The 15,764-nt window shown below is 38.0% G+C and overlaps 1 pseudogene; it reads right to left on the bottom strand.

The window, feature by feature from the left end:
• Window positions 1-126: 126 nt before the first annotated feature.
• On the bottom strand, window positions 127-12,005 carry LOC113337409 (annotated as a pseudogene).
• Window positions 12,006-15,764: the final 3,759 nt, after the last annotated feature.

The raw sequence follows: 15,764 nt of genomic DNA, 5'->3' as shown, positions 1-15,764 counted from the left end.
TCCCTTCGAGTCCTTCAAAATCAAAAAGAGTGCCCCCTTATAATTTCCATGCCCCACAATACAGACCGCATGTCTATTAGGATTCGCGTCTACAGGTACATTCTTCTCTCCACCATAATACAGACCTCAAACATACTTGTAATAGCCTGGATGACAAGCAAACTCTTTACTGAGGCAAGCAAATAAAGGTTGTTTGCTAACAGCCTTAATTATCTCCATAACTTCTACTGGAACATACACACAACCCTTAATCCATACTATTGATTTCTTTCCAAGTTGACAGGACTGAGACTTAGCAACATAAGGATATTCTTCAGCCGAACAAATCCCATGAAACTTGATAAACCTATATACCACGTGATCATTTGATCCATTGCATCCATCTATAGTTGCACAATCTACCACTTGTTGGACAGATAATGGGATTAGATGACCATAAGTAAGAAAGTGCTTACTTTCAACTGCAGATACAGCTGCACAAGCCCAACAGGTACCAACTTTTTTTTGACACATGACTGGAGTAACTGCACCCTCTGCCCGCCAATCTACTATAAAAGGCTCAACAGCGTTAGGAGATCTTTTCAACAAAAAGTCTGCACTTCTTTTCGTGTCTATGGGGCACTTCTGTCCAATGTCTTGTTCTGCTTCTCTAATCACCATCCTACTTTTGTTGTCAGACTGTGTACCATCAGATAATTCAACTCCTAATATTTCCTGTTTACCAAATTGAGTAGACTTAGCAAATATATCAATCATGCCATCAGAATTTAAACCTAAATTAACTTCAATGACAGGCAATCCTTTAGGTGCATAAGGCTAGGCACACCAATCAGTTCATAATCTGTAGCCACATCTTCACCTTCAAGCAAGCGTAGAATAACTGGGGTTTGATTGTGATCACCTGTTGAAAACTGCAACCATGACACAATACTCCCTATTAAGTTAATACACAATACTGACATATTAAGTTGAATAAAAAAAATATTAAGCAAAAAAGATAGAGATCAGGAACTAACCCTTGTACTTATTGTTGTTGGAATGAATTTGTTCTTGTTAATCAAAGTTGTAACTTCACCACTAAAGCTCTCAACAGCAATGGAGCAGGCAGTAATTTCTAACAGGAGGACATCTTTCACATATCCATGATGGATGCCGCCATAAATGGCAGCACCCATGGCAACTGCATCATCAGGACTCACCACTATGCTTGCACTGCTAAATATCTCAGAAACAGCTTCTTGTACTAGAGGCATTCGTGTCATGCCTCCTACACAAAGAACCTCATGAATGTCTTCCACAGACACGCCAGCATCCTTCAAACAGACCCTGCAAGCATTCTGAGTTCTTTGAATCAGATGATTGAAAAACGACTCAATCTTCGGCCTTGTCAAGGTGATGTTCAGGTGCTTAGATCCTAAAGCATTAGCTGTGATGAAAGGCAAGTTGATCTCAGATTGGGAGATCGATGACAGTTCAATCTTAGCTTTCTCAGATGCCTCTCTAAGCCTGTGCAGAGCCAATCTATCCTTTGACAAATCAATTGAGTCAGTTCTCTTGATCTCACTGACCAAGAACTCCAATAGGGTGCTGTCAAAATCCACTCCACCGAAGAATGTATCACCACTGGTAGCTTTCACCTGCATATATTAACCAGTTGATAAAAATCAAAGAATTTAGCGTCATATAGGAGAAACCTACATAGATTAGCCAGTTAGTTAAGTATAGCAAAGAAAATAAGAACAAGTCACATTGCAGAAACAGTCATCTATTTACCTCAAAAACATTATTGAAAATCTCAAGGATCGAAACATCGAAGGTTCCACCACCAAGATCAATAACTGCTATGATTTCATCCTTAGTGTTAAGCCCATAAGAAAGAGCAGCTGCACTTGTCTCACTGATGATTCTGTGTACATCCAGACCAGCAAGTCTCCCTGCATCCATTGTAGCTTTTCTTTGTGGATGACTGAAGCCACCAGGAACTGCAATGACAGCTTTGGAGACGCTCTTTTCAAGATAGGCCTCAGCTATCTCCTTCATCTTAGTAAGTACAAAAGCATTGTTAAGGATCGAGCAAGAGAGAGGAGAGCATAAACGCGCGGAAGCAATAGACTACATTGATAATAATTCTTGGTATCTCAACTTTCATGGCTCAACAGCCTATTTATATTGTTCACAAACTTGACGACCACTCAAGGTACTTTCCTAACTAAGATCAAACTCTAAACATAGACACTTTCCTAATATAACTCTCACAACTTAATGTGCATCTCTCCTAAATATAGACTCTCATATATTATTTCCTAATACCCTCCCTCAAGATGGAGCATGTAGATCACGAATGCCCATCTTGGACAAAAGAAATTTAACTTCAGTTTTCTTCTTTTTTTTTTTCAACACTTTTGTGAAAAAAAAAAAATCTTCAGATCGTAGTTTAAGGACGGTTCGGTCCCCTTCGTAGTTTAAGGACATTTCGGTCCCATCTTCTTAGTTTAGGGACATTTCGGTCCTCTTCGTAGTTTAAAGACATTTCGGTCCCATCTTCGTAGTTTTAGGACATCTCGGTCCCCTTCGTAGTTTTAGGACATCTCGGTCCCATCTTCATAGTTTTAGGACATCTCGGCCCCCTTCGGAAGTTTTAGGACATTACGGTCCCCTTCGTAGTTTAAGGACATTACGGTACCCTTCGGAAGTTTTAGGACATTACGGTCTCAATCATAGTTTTAGGACATTATGGTCCTCTTCGTAGTTTAAGGACATTTCGGTCCCCTTCATTTCTTCGGTAGAATACTTCTTGTACTCTTGGTTTCTTGGATTCTTCGATAGAATACTTTGTGTACTCTCTCGACAACTCATAGGATTTTAACCTACTATTGTTGTTCTTTTTCTCATCACCTCTTGGTGATTGTTTTTTTTTTTTTTTTTCTCTTCACAACATGAATGTTGTTTCTTCTTCTCTTGTTCCAGTCACGCTTTTGTTGCGAAACCTTCACACTTTTTTTTTTTTTTTAAGATTCTCTCACAATCTTTCTTTTGTTATGCTTCTGCCACAAGCAATAACTAACACAAAGTCTTCCGCACTTTGTAGGATTTCCAAATTTCTGCCACAAACTCTTCAATCACCATGTTTCTGAATTCGATCAACTTCATCAAACTGTACCAGTCCTTCTTGACTGCAGTACCAACTTTGATCTTCTGTTACGTCTCTGTAACAATTCTTCAGTAACACTTAACTGTGACATTCTTTTGTCACACTTTTGTTCACCTGTAATAGTTCTCATGTAACTGCTAGCCTCTGTAACAATCTTCCAATTACACTTCAACTTGCCTGCGGATTCCATCAACAGGAAGTTAAGACAGTTAAACTCAACTCGTCTTTTTTCTACCAACGCCATCACAGCTCCAACAGCTTCTCTTGAGTCGTGAAACCCAAATTTCCATCTCTATTGATTTGTAAAACCAGCGACAATAACCATACGCAGCCACTACATTCCTGAATAACACAACGAGCTCGGATCACTTGTCTTCCTTTCCTTGTCTTCTCGGCAACAACAACCACTGGGAACAACCATTCTTCTTGCAGCATCAATGGCAGCAACATCACAGCATGTGCCTTCTTCTCCGAACTCCCATGATAGTACCCAACTTCTTCTTTCTCAGCCTCACAGCAACCACCGTCTCATTGGAAGCCTCGGCATCAATTTCATCTTTCTCTTGCTTATTTATCAAGTATCCCGAATTCCCAATTAGCCACCTGGTTACTGACGGCACCATCTGTCGGTAGTAAATCCTTGGAACACTCCTTTATGACCTCAAAAATATCCTTCAAACCTATATGCCAATCACCCATCGACACATCTTGACAGACACCAGGTCTTGGAGCAGTATCTTACGTCCTTTTTTTTTAGGTCGTCTTGAAACCCTAAAGCTCTAGCAACGAAACATCACCAATTTTTTTTTTTAACTTTCGAACACTGGTGAAGACATACACCACCACGGCTTGACAGCAAACAACACAATCTACTTTCACGCGACTTTCTCTTAAAACACTAGTATCCATGATCATCAGCCATCAATCACCTACGTTGGCAGTAAACACGTCGGCAGTAAACCTTAGAACACCGAGAAGGACATGATATAGAAATCATGTACAACAGCAACGAGCATCATCAATTAACCACCATAATTCACAAACTTCACAATCTCAAGCTCTCCCTGTTTCGTAATTATGAAACTCTCAAAACTTTGTTGTTTGTTTCACGAAAAACAACAACAGAACTTCTTTTTGTTTTCTGTTCACCCACAAACTTACGTCTTGTTTATCGCAACTTCTCGAACCATGCTGAAAACAAACACCAACACAGCAACACGACGGACCTTCGAACAACTTCGAACAGTTCTCCTTTTTTTTTTTTTTTTTTTTAAATCCTTTAAAACTCTCTAATTTTCTTCCTCTCCTCTCTCTACCTCTCACCTTGCTCTGATACCATGTTAAGGATCGAGCAAGAGAGAGGAGAGCATAAACGCGCGGAAGCAATAGACTACATTGATAATAATTCTTGGTATCTCAACTTTCATGGCTCAACAGCCTATTTATATTGTTCACAAACTTGACGACCACTCAAGGTACTTTCCTAACTAAGATCAAACTCTAAACATAGACACTTTCCTAATATAACTCTCACAACTTAATGTGCATCTCTCCTAAATATAGACTCTCATATATTATTTCCTAATAAGCACCAATTTGAATGGGTGTGTATTTCTGGCCATTAGCCTCAACCCAAGCATCACCATTTGGAGCTTTAGTGATCTTGTATGGTACCATGTTCATCTCTTTTTGTGTCTTGAGGTCATCGAAGCGTCTACCAATTATCTTGTATATTTCTGGCCATCGAAGCGTCTACCAATTACAGATAGTGTTGCTCAGGTTAGTCACACCTTGATGCTTGGCTTGAAAACCAACCAAAAGTTCTCCCTTCGGGCCGAAAGCAACAACGGAAGGTATGTTGTGTACTCCATCTGAATTATGAATAACTTCTGGAATCTGTAAATGCACCAGCAACCGTTATTCATACACAAAAGTTACTTTTTCAAGGGAATAAGGAATGAAGACAGAGGAGAAATCAAAACGCACATTATTTCGCATCACCGACACACAAGAGTTGATAGTCCCTAGATCGATACCAATGACGTCATTACAATAAGGTGTTAAACTGCCAGAAACCCGATATTGAGTAATTAGCATAATCAGTGGATAACAAGGAACACATTCATCACATAAAAACAAAAGGAACCATCCAAACCTGTAGGTTGATTCATCTGCACCCCTCCATCTCTCATGCACTATTATTGCCTCTGGAATCATGTCCTCAATATAGCTTTCCAAAAGACCTCCAGACAATTTTATGGTATTCTGCTGCTCTTTTCCAGCCAGCATGGTTTTGGCAGGTGCAGGGGAGAAACCCATAGCTCTGAATTCTGCTAGTAACTTGATGTCAGGATCTATCTCACCTTGAGTCTGATTGTCAGCTGCTGTACAAATCTTCTGCATCCAATACAACCAAATGTAAACAACAGCTTTACAATACAAGGATACAACATATTATGGCTAACTTTAAAATCAAACCACTTGCAAAAGATTAAAATTACCTTCCCCTCCATCACTCCAATTACATCACTATCATCACCAAGAGGTTTTGGTTTTGAGCTGTACAAAAACATAACGTACTAGCAAAATCAGTTGACAACAGGAAATTAATTCATCACATAAAACCAAAAAGAACCACACAAACCTGAATAATCTAGCTAAATTCCCCCATTTCTGAATTAATGGAGTATTTGTTCTTGGTGTTGCACAAGGCAACTGCAACATGAAGGAAAGTAAGTACCTAGATGATTATCATGAATAACAAGGACCAAGAGAAGAGCAAAATACAACCAACAACAAACTAAAATTACACGAATTGATTAGTTTTCTCCATCGCATAAACAAAAACACCATCAATTTCTTTGATTCAGTGCCTAATCTCCATTCTCAACTTAGTCAAGTCTTTTCAAAGTCATACATGCTCAACAAAGTTTCTGAATTTCGCTGTGTATGATTTTTGGTTTGTAAAGAGAACAATTCAATCATACATGCTCAACAAAGTTATTATGATAAGAATGACCACTCAAAAACAACTATGTGCAGTCTATTAAGAAGCAAAAAACAAGCAAGCCTTTAATGACCCAAGTTCCAGCCAAGAAAATGATAGAAGATGCCGAGTATTATGTTGCTACTAAAACATCCATGCCAGTCTTAAGATGTTCTTCTCCATTCTCTGATCTAAAAAAAATAAACAAATAAAAGATGATTCTGATTCTGTAATCAACTTACACATCTTGTAACTAGATCAGTTGAGTTTACTGAAGCCAAACGTAATCTAAGTAAAACCGATGTCGCCATTAGCAAAAGATCTTCAAAAGAAAGAGTACATCTGCTGCCGTTTTTTCACTTACTAGGGTTTTGGTTCTCATGTAGATAGAGATATTGATAAAGTAAGTTGAGAGAGTGTAGTAGTGGGTTTTCACCAACATTTCTTGATCATTCTTGGATGAGACCACACACCGTAATATTTGCTGGTCAACTCGGCTGCCAAAATGAGTTGGACCTGAAAATAACTCTTGGGATAGAAGGAACTTTGTAATGTAGAAAGCACTACACGTTCTGAGGCACAAAATGTGTTTGGACTCCGGTAAAAACGTTCTGTATTGTCGTCACTGCCACACGTTAACCGTTTTTCTCAGTCAAGTTGGTCTAAGGCGCCAGCGTAAGGCGCTGGTGGTGTGGGATCAAATCCCCCACTGTCAACATTTCAAGGATTCTTAGGCACGGTTTCTTAGCAACTGGGTGCTTGCAAGGTGATTTGTTAGTAGGCAAGACCAGCTTCACGGGTGAAATCAAGATGCAATGTAATCATGTGAGGATATTGCATACTTTTTTTTTTGGTGTGTGAGTGATTACATTCCCCCCCTACCAGAAAACTTAAGCCATCCAAAATTAATGTAATAAGAGAAATTCAGTTTCTATCCAAAACCTGTACTGTATGGAGTGCGTGGAGGCATGTCAAAAAAAATAAGGATTGCAATTGAACATGACCCAAAAGAATTCTGTTTGTCTGTAAATGTGGTGATGATATGAAATCCCATGTGATGTTTCTTGCGAAGGTCACAGACTTGGCTAGTAGGTAATCAGTCAGACTGTGCACATTATTAATTCAGTCAATTCTAGGGCTTCCTCTATAGTCTATCAAGATGAGAACAGAAAAGCCTTAAGAATGTTATATCAAGATGATCATACATATACTTAATTATGTGCACATTATTTTGATATTCAAAATCGACGATTTGATTCAGTTTCTTCTAGCAAGTAGTGTCTTTTTCTCTCATGTCTAGCTGCAAGTACTTGCTGTCTTTAGCAAACAGTAGTGTCTCTCTCAATCATGTCTAGCAAAGTTAATGATGATCATATGGCATATCAAGCTAAGGATCATTTCCCCTTTTTGAATCTTCTTAATTATTATAGTTAAAAAGCATTATGTATGGTAACAGCGTAAGTAGTTTTGTCAGTAGACAAATCAAATATCAACCAGACTGATCAAAGTGATATTGATAAATCTACTGGTCTTATCATGTAACCTCTTATTATGTGATGTAGTTAATCAACTATTTCTCTCTTTTTCCATATATGATGCGTTTGGAGTGTCTTTTCTCTCTAGCTACATATCTACCACCAGTACTGAAAAAACAAACTTTGACCAAAAAATTTGATCTCATATATAGTGCTGAAACACTGCTGATCTAGCTCTCTCTAAATCACCAAAATGGCAATAAAACAGTTGCTTTATCCGAGCAACAGTCCTGTAGTATCTGAATTGTCTAGATTTGATAAGGCAATACTTTCACATGTACATGACCTTTCAAACATATATATTTTAAGTGAAAATGGTACAAAAAGGACTTTTGTTTTGTTTCTTCTTTCAAAAATTTGCTTATTGCATGCAAGTTAACAACTACCCAAACACACAGTGCAGGTATAGCTATGGCTATGCTAACATCTTTTTTAGGCTTTGTAGTTTTTGTCTTTTCTGGTTCATCTCAAAAAATTTATTATAATGTTTTTTTTCCTTGCTATTTTTCTGTTAAAGAGTACAACTCTGTGACCATGATTACACCAAAAGCTGATGGTAAAATTGTGAAGCAGTATTAATTAATTAATTAATTATTTAATTAAAGTAGTTAGTAATTAATCCAGGCTTGATTGGGGTATATCCATATTTATATGGACATAGTGCCCTTACTAAGAGGAGGTCAAAAATGTGTGAAGTTATTTTAGTACCCCTACACTAATTAACCTTATTATTTAATCAAATAACCCTAAAATTAAAAACCTAAAAAAAAATGTTAATCTTCTCTTCTTCCTCTTCATCTACATCTTCCATGAAAATCATAGAAACAAATCTCTGCAAATAATCCAATTTGATTTTCCTGAAAAATGGTTGAATCCAAACGATCAAGTAGCTACACAGATTCAACAGGACATATCAAAAGATCTAAATCAGAGAAAAAAAGTAAGGGAAAAGTTGGAACTAGTAAACCCGAAAATCCAATCTCTGACAATGTTGAAAAGAACCATTCACCGGTGAAAAGAAGACTGTAAGTGATTTCTAAACTCAAACCCATTATTGTTTTTTGTTTTTTGATTGTTATATTAGTTTAGCAATCGGAAATGATGATTTTCAGGGTTTTTAGTCGGCAATTTTTTTTTTTAAAATAGGATGTCGGCCTTAGGATTTTAGTGTTAGTCGGCAGGGTCATAACATGAAGGTCATGCCGACTTTTCATAACAGCCATGACAACTGTGAAACATTAACCAAGGTCGGCAAGGTAATCAATAACCAACCTTGCCGACCCTTTTCTAGTCGGCATATTGTTTGGACTTGTACCCTTTTCTAGTAAGCAATTCTTTAAAAGTCGCTTCTTTGTCCTCCATCGAACCTTCTAGCATCATTGAGATATAAAACTCATTGTCATTTTCTAGCCGGGCGGCCATCTTCTTTCTTATGTATTGGCATTGTGTGAGATTCTCCTCAACCGCTCCACCTAGGTGTCCCAATTGTTGGGAGGCAACGCGAAACCCATAATTTCCATCATTTGGTACGTCGTCTGTACTAATAACGACTCTCGAATAATTTGAGGTAGTTGTACGCGATACTCTTCCAATACCGGTTTTACTACATTCCTCGGACGACCTATTTTCTTCACAACATCTTCTTAACTTGCTTGACTCTCAAGAGGTGGAGTGTCATTTGGATTCAAGTTTGAAACGGTTTATTGAGGGTTTTTTTCCTCGGATGACTCCTTTTCTTTACAACAACTTCCACACTTGCTTGACTCTCAAGAGGTTGAGCGCTATTTGGATTCAAGTTTGAAAACGGTTGGTGTAGTTGTTTCTTTCCTCGGACGACCTCTTTTCTTTTTAGCCGACTCTTCTTTATATTTCGTCTCGGTATAATCATGTCCGGATGGATCACATTTTGTAAAATAATCTTTAATTTCTTCTGCCCTCGTCTTTGTGGTAGGTGGTCTACCCGTTAGATCTTGTTTCCCCGGTTCTTGAAGTTCTTCCATAAAAGGGTAAACAATCGGCATCAACTTGTGCTTCATAGTTTGTTTGTCCAACCTATTCAACATGGGGTACTTATCGAGGATTATTCTCCCAAGTTCCATGTCGCCAAACTCTTCACCGGGATCTTCTCTTGGAGCCGGTTTGAAAGATAGTTTCTTCCTATAAGGGTCAATATCTTCAATCGGAATCGGAGTTTTATACCTACCAAGCATATGAAGACATGGAAGTCCGATATCCTTCATTATCCTACACTGACAAGGAGTGCTCGGTCGTCATACTTTTGATACAACTTGAGATATTTCATCATGAAACGTATTGCCCAATGCGATACATTGCAATGTATTCCATCAAGCAACCAATTATCCTCCTTAAACTCCTTCAAATTCCGGAACCTACTTTCTTCGAATTATTTTCGTATCTTGTTGATATCATTATTACTGTACTCATGGATAACATGTTGCACCATCACAATCCCATTTTGACTCGTGAAAAGTAGACATTTTAGTCTCCCATGAGCTTGCTCTACCATACTTGTGGACTCAAGTTTCAAATGTTTATAGTTGTAAGTAAAGGCATACAAAAACCTCTCTTTGTGTGTCATCAATCATTGTCTCTTCCAATATTCCACTACTTTGGGGTAATTAGTGCCTCAATCATCCTCGAACTCCTTCGAGTTTATCTCATATCTTTCCACACTCATCGACCAAACCAACTTATCCCACGCTTTCATGAATAACCCAAACTTGATCTCACATTCTTTCTATTCTCCGTCTTCTTTCTTCTTTTCGTCCTCTCTCTCCTCTTTAGTTAGTTTACTAAGACGTTTATCTTTCTCCTTTTCACGTTTAGTACATTTCTTTGCCTTTGGCTTTTGGATATGATTCCTACAATTCTTTCTAAGATTGCATTGTATATTCTAAGTGCAAAGAAAATTTTTTGCATTGGGAAAAACTATCCTCATGGTGTTCATTATTGATCGCTCATTGTCGGTCACTACAACCCCGAGAGTTTCATCTTCGTGATAGAGAAGCTTCAAAGTTTCCAATGCCCAAATATAGCTATCATCCTTCTCACGATCCATAAAACACCATGCCACCGTGAACGATTGCTTATCCGAGGTTTGTCCTACAATGTTCAACAAAGGCATGTTGTACCTATTCGTCTTATAAGTACAATCCATGAACAAAACTTGGTAAAAGCATCGCGCCAATTGAATCATATTGGGATACGCAAGAAAAATACGATCCACCTTCCCCTCCGATGACTCATGGTGTCTCACCGTTTAGTTGTATTTGTGTGCCAACCATTGTGATTCTTCCATTATCTTTCTTCCATCCCATTCAATTTTTTTGATAATTGCCTTGGCCGCATAAATTGTAGGCAATGAAGAAAGGTTATGTGGGTCGTCCCTCTTGAACTTACTAACGAGCTTGCTTGGTTTAATTCAGCAACTTGTTCGAACTCGTGCGGTTTCAACTTGGCAACTCGGAAGTGCCAAACAAGACTTTCCGGATATTTATGGTTATGCCAACCAGCATCAACTCTATTCATTATCCACATGTGATCGGTGTGTTCGTTCCTCCATCAAATAATCTTGAATATGCATCCACACTTCTTTGACTTCGTCTTGTACACCTAGTCTTCTTCTTATCATACACATAACTCTTTCTCTTGTTACTCGCGTCCGGCGATCCACTACACTCGCATACCATTTCAAAACGCCAATATTTTAGTTTGGTGTTTTTAACTAGAACGCACATCTTCTCTTTTGCTTTCTCAATAACCCACTTGACCGCGTCGTCTTTTTCCTTCCATTCCAAATCATTAACATAATGTGCGTAAGTATCAGGACCCCTAACATTGTAAGCTTGAGGCTGATCCGTCATCGGCACCAGTGCAATCTACAAAACATCACAAGTTAGTTGATATGTACTACAATAGTCGGCAGGGTTGATATATAAAACAACACCGACTAAAGAACAGCCTGCATGGCGGGAAAATAAAACAGTGTCGACCAAACTATAGTCGGCAGGGTTTACGTATCCACTACAATACCGTGTTAAGCATGTTTCAAATCCGTCTCCTGTGCTGTAAAAGTTCTTGTAGTCGGTAGGTTCATATTTTAGACCTTGCTGACTAAACACTGCTCATGAAAAATCGGAGCACTTGGTACTATATACCACGTCGGTGCTTACAGTCTGCATGATCGACAATCGTCGACCTTGCCGATACTGAACAACAAAAGTGAAAGAAAAAAAAGCAAAATCGATCATTTTCATGGAATAATGACAATCTTCACCACGTAAGTTGTCAACCTGATTACTTGCAGCTCCATTCTCTTCTTATGGGTCGTTGAATTCTATGTTTGGCTCAAGACATTCATCACTTCCATACCCATCTTGAGTTTGAGGAAAATAAAAGTGAGGATCATGCATATAATCCATTTGATCATGATTTGGTAGATCATCATACAAGTACTCATCCGTAGGAGGAAAATTAGAAGACTCTCCCACTTCAAAAATAGGATTAGAATCACTCGTCTCACTCATATCATAAATTTCTCAAAAACCCTAATTTTCCCCTCCAAAACTTCCTTTTCTACTTCATACTCTTTCTTACTCTCAATTATTTCCAAATCCAGTCATATAAGTCAACTAACTAATTTAACTAATCTAATCATTCCAATTAAATTAGTGTTAATCATTGCAGGTACAATTTAGCCATTTAGAAAAAAACATGGTTAAGGGGTGGCTTCTTTTACTTCAAAATGACCTAGCTTTTGTCTTATTAGGTGTACCCAAATGAATCCGGGTATACCCCAATCAAGCCAGGTAATTAATTTCTCCACACAGGATTGGTATTTATGTTTTTGTTTTCATAATTTTGTGTTCCTTCTTGTACAGAGAAAGACAGACTAGTCTATGTATTGTACTATCGGAGGATGTTTATGTTGGGTAATTCAATGTAACAGATCGGATAACAATTTTATTTTTGCTAGTACGGACTACGAAGTATGATTAACAATAATTTTATGTGGTTACGGATATAAATTATTTAATACCTGTCTACCTTGTATATTATTAAGCCTAAAGATAGATGAGTGCAGAGTTGGGGATGATATTTTTTTTTGCCCCAGTTTCGGTGATCTCCAATTTGAAATATGGAATTGGAGATCATACATGCGTGAGGATATAATGATGGGATTGTTATTTTGTTTCTAGAAAAAGACATCTAAAATTAATGTATCTTTCATATTTGACTTGAAGCCAATGGCCATCACTTTTGGTTATTTCGCGCATACCAAGTATATATACGAAATGTGATAGGTTAAGATTTTTGTGGACACTTCAATGAGTTCACGTGGTGAGAGATCGAAAAGATTTCTTCTCGATCTTAATTTGTATGGCATGCAGCAGTGTTCACTATGTCTACACATGTTGATGTTGACAGAAGTTGTATTTCTTCCTAGGGAAATCTCGTTGCGACAAAAGATGCTATCATGAGTCTATAGCGTGTAGACTAGTCTCATATATCCTTAAATGTTGCAGCATTATAGTGTTGCTGTTCCAAGTTGAAGAGTGTGTTCCATCTCATTAGTCATTTTGATCCTATATATTGATAATATGTTTTGCTTGGGTTTAGGCTTGTAGCCTTTGTTGTAACGTCTCTTGATACTACACGCCCAACGGGTTAATGCACAACAACAACAACATAAGCTTTCCTTAATATTAGTTAACTTGGAAAATGACATCATGCAAGTTTGTAAGGAGTTGCAGGAAAGACATCATGCATCCGTGGTACTCAAACATACACCAATGTTAACCGGTTCTCCAATTAGAAGGTGTAAAATCAACACTGTGCCCTTAGCCAATTACAAGTGTTGACCGGTAGTGTATAAGTAATTGGACTTCAATTACCCTAATAATTATCGTTAGCTTGACGTAATTGTTATAGCATGTTCTCTTTACAAAAATCCCCTAGTTTTACTGTCCCCGTGCTTCAATATCTAAAGATCATGGCTCCAAAAAGGCCGAGAGTTTCAAAGTCTAATAGTAATACTAATGATCACGTCGTCGCAGACAATTTATGGTAAATCCATGGCCAGTGGCAGATTTACAGTTGCTGGTTATGCGTTTTTATCCAGACGGCCTTTACTACTGAAGCTCAGGAGGCGGAGTACGTATCCGTGTATGTTATTCTGGTAAGCCCCGGAGAAGTTAGGGAAACGTTTGAATTCAAGTTACAGTTATTTATAACGACGAATATTGGTTTAAACACCCCCGGTAGAATGAAAAATTAAACTCTAATTATACACAAGCATCGAGTGTCAAATAAGATCTTCCGCCTCCAACCATACAATTTTTCTCAAAGCATTTACTGTTCCATTTTAGGTAGACAACCTAGTTAAATATTAATAAAAAAACAAATAGCGCTACAGTACCTTGCTCGGTATATATAGTTTCTTCTAAAGTTCATTGTACTACTGCCAGCTTCCTTCTTTAATTTATTTTACTCACCATTTCCTTGAAACAAAAAAACTCTTTCTTTTGTTGCCGGCCTAGTGCATTGGTGACGTTTTCATACTAGTAATTAATTTCAGGGGTTATAGAAAAAGTCTCAGGTGGAAATCTGAGATTATCTCAATGATGATTGTCTTAGCATTCATCGTGCAGTTGGAGTAGTGCAAACTCGCGTTGGGAAGGGAAATCATTAATGTACCTCCATCAGATATGCCTCAGAATTTTAAGGGCCTGCTGGAAACCAAAATTGGTTATGATATTACTTTTTAGTTTCCAAGTTGGCAATGAATTTTTGAGGAACCATTTTTGGGACCATGGTTTACTTAGCCCATCCACCCCTTAATTATAAGGGGTGTCCTAAAGTTGTAAAATGATTTAGTTACCCTTTAATTAAATTAATAAATGTATTTTTATTCAACTTTTTCAACTTTTTTTTTTAAATAAAAAAATTAATATTTTTTTTTAATAAATGAGTTTAGGCAGAAGAGGTTGTAATTGGTAACTGAGAGACAAGCCGGGCATCAACCTCCTTTTGAATAGCAACACTCAATTTATGAAAAATAAAAACGCCTAGACCACTACCAGCATCATTATTAACTAAACAATTTTTCAGACGCTTAAAAAAACAAATAGTATCTTCACTAAGCTCTCCTAAAGTAATGAAGGATAAAACACCCGAACCATAACCATGTGAAACACATTTATCCAAGTATTTAGTGCATTTACGCGATATTGCTTTCGAAATAGCCTGGCCTGGAATGAAAGCTCGGACTCCCCCAACCGTAAAGGGAGAAGACACCTGTCACATCCATACACACGTCTTGGACATTTTCCCAATTAAGAACAAGGATGTCCGCTGGACGCAAGTCCTTGTTAGTAACTGAGGACAAACCCAAAGAAACTTCTTTACGCGCAGGAACACCAGGTTTATAGCAAATAACGATAATCACATCACGAACTAAGTCATGACAGAACTTATTCCCAACCTCATTGGCACAATGAAGCGCGTGGTCTCCATAAATATCCATAGGCTTATTACAACAAGAACACATACCGTCCTTAACAAACAAAGGAATACCAACGCGATCACAAACAACCGCTTTGATCTGTCTAGGCATGAGGCATTGGTCTAACCCACTGATAGGGACCGCAAAAAGGTAATCTTGCCACATAATGGAGTCTATTGAAAATAGTGTAAACTGGATAGGGAATTGCTTCTTAACTGCGTCAAAATAAGTGACTATCAGGGAACGCATAGAAGGGGGCAGTGTATATACGCGATAGGTGGAAGGAAAACCACATACCTGAATGAATTTCTGAGAGCCAACTGATAGGAAGCACCGTTATCAGATGAGAATAAGTTACCCAATATCATCTTCCGCACCGAAGTAGTTTGACTCTGGGAGGCCAGATAACAGTAACCACGAGCGTCAGCTATAGTGTAGATACCATGCCCACCATCTTTGATAGGTAGGATAACCAATCTCTGTTGCAAGGGTCCAAAACCAGCTCCATCTCCAATGATTAAAAGTCTCAAATACTTGAGCAAATGGTCATCAAAGAGGTCAGAGGCT

Source organism: Papaver somniferum, unplaced genomic scaffold (assembly GCF_003573695.1).
Source record: "Papaver somniferum cultivar HN1 unplaced genomic scaffold, ASM357369v1 unplaced-scaffold_16, whole genome shotgun sequence".
Classification (NCBI taxonomy): domain Eukaryota; kingdom Viridiplantae; phylum Streptophyta; class Magnoliopsida; order Ranunculales; family Papaveraceae; genus Papaver; species Papaver somniferum.
Note: the sequence above shows the minus strand (reverse complement) of the source record. Positions and strands in the feature narration are given on the sequence as shown.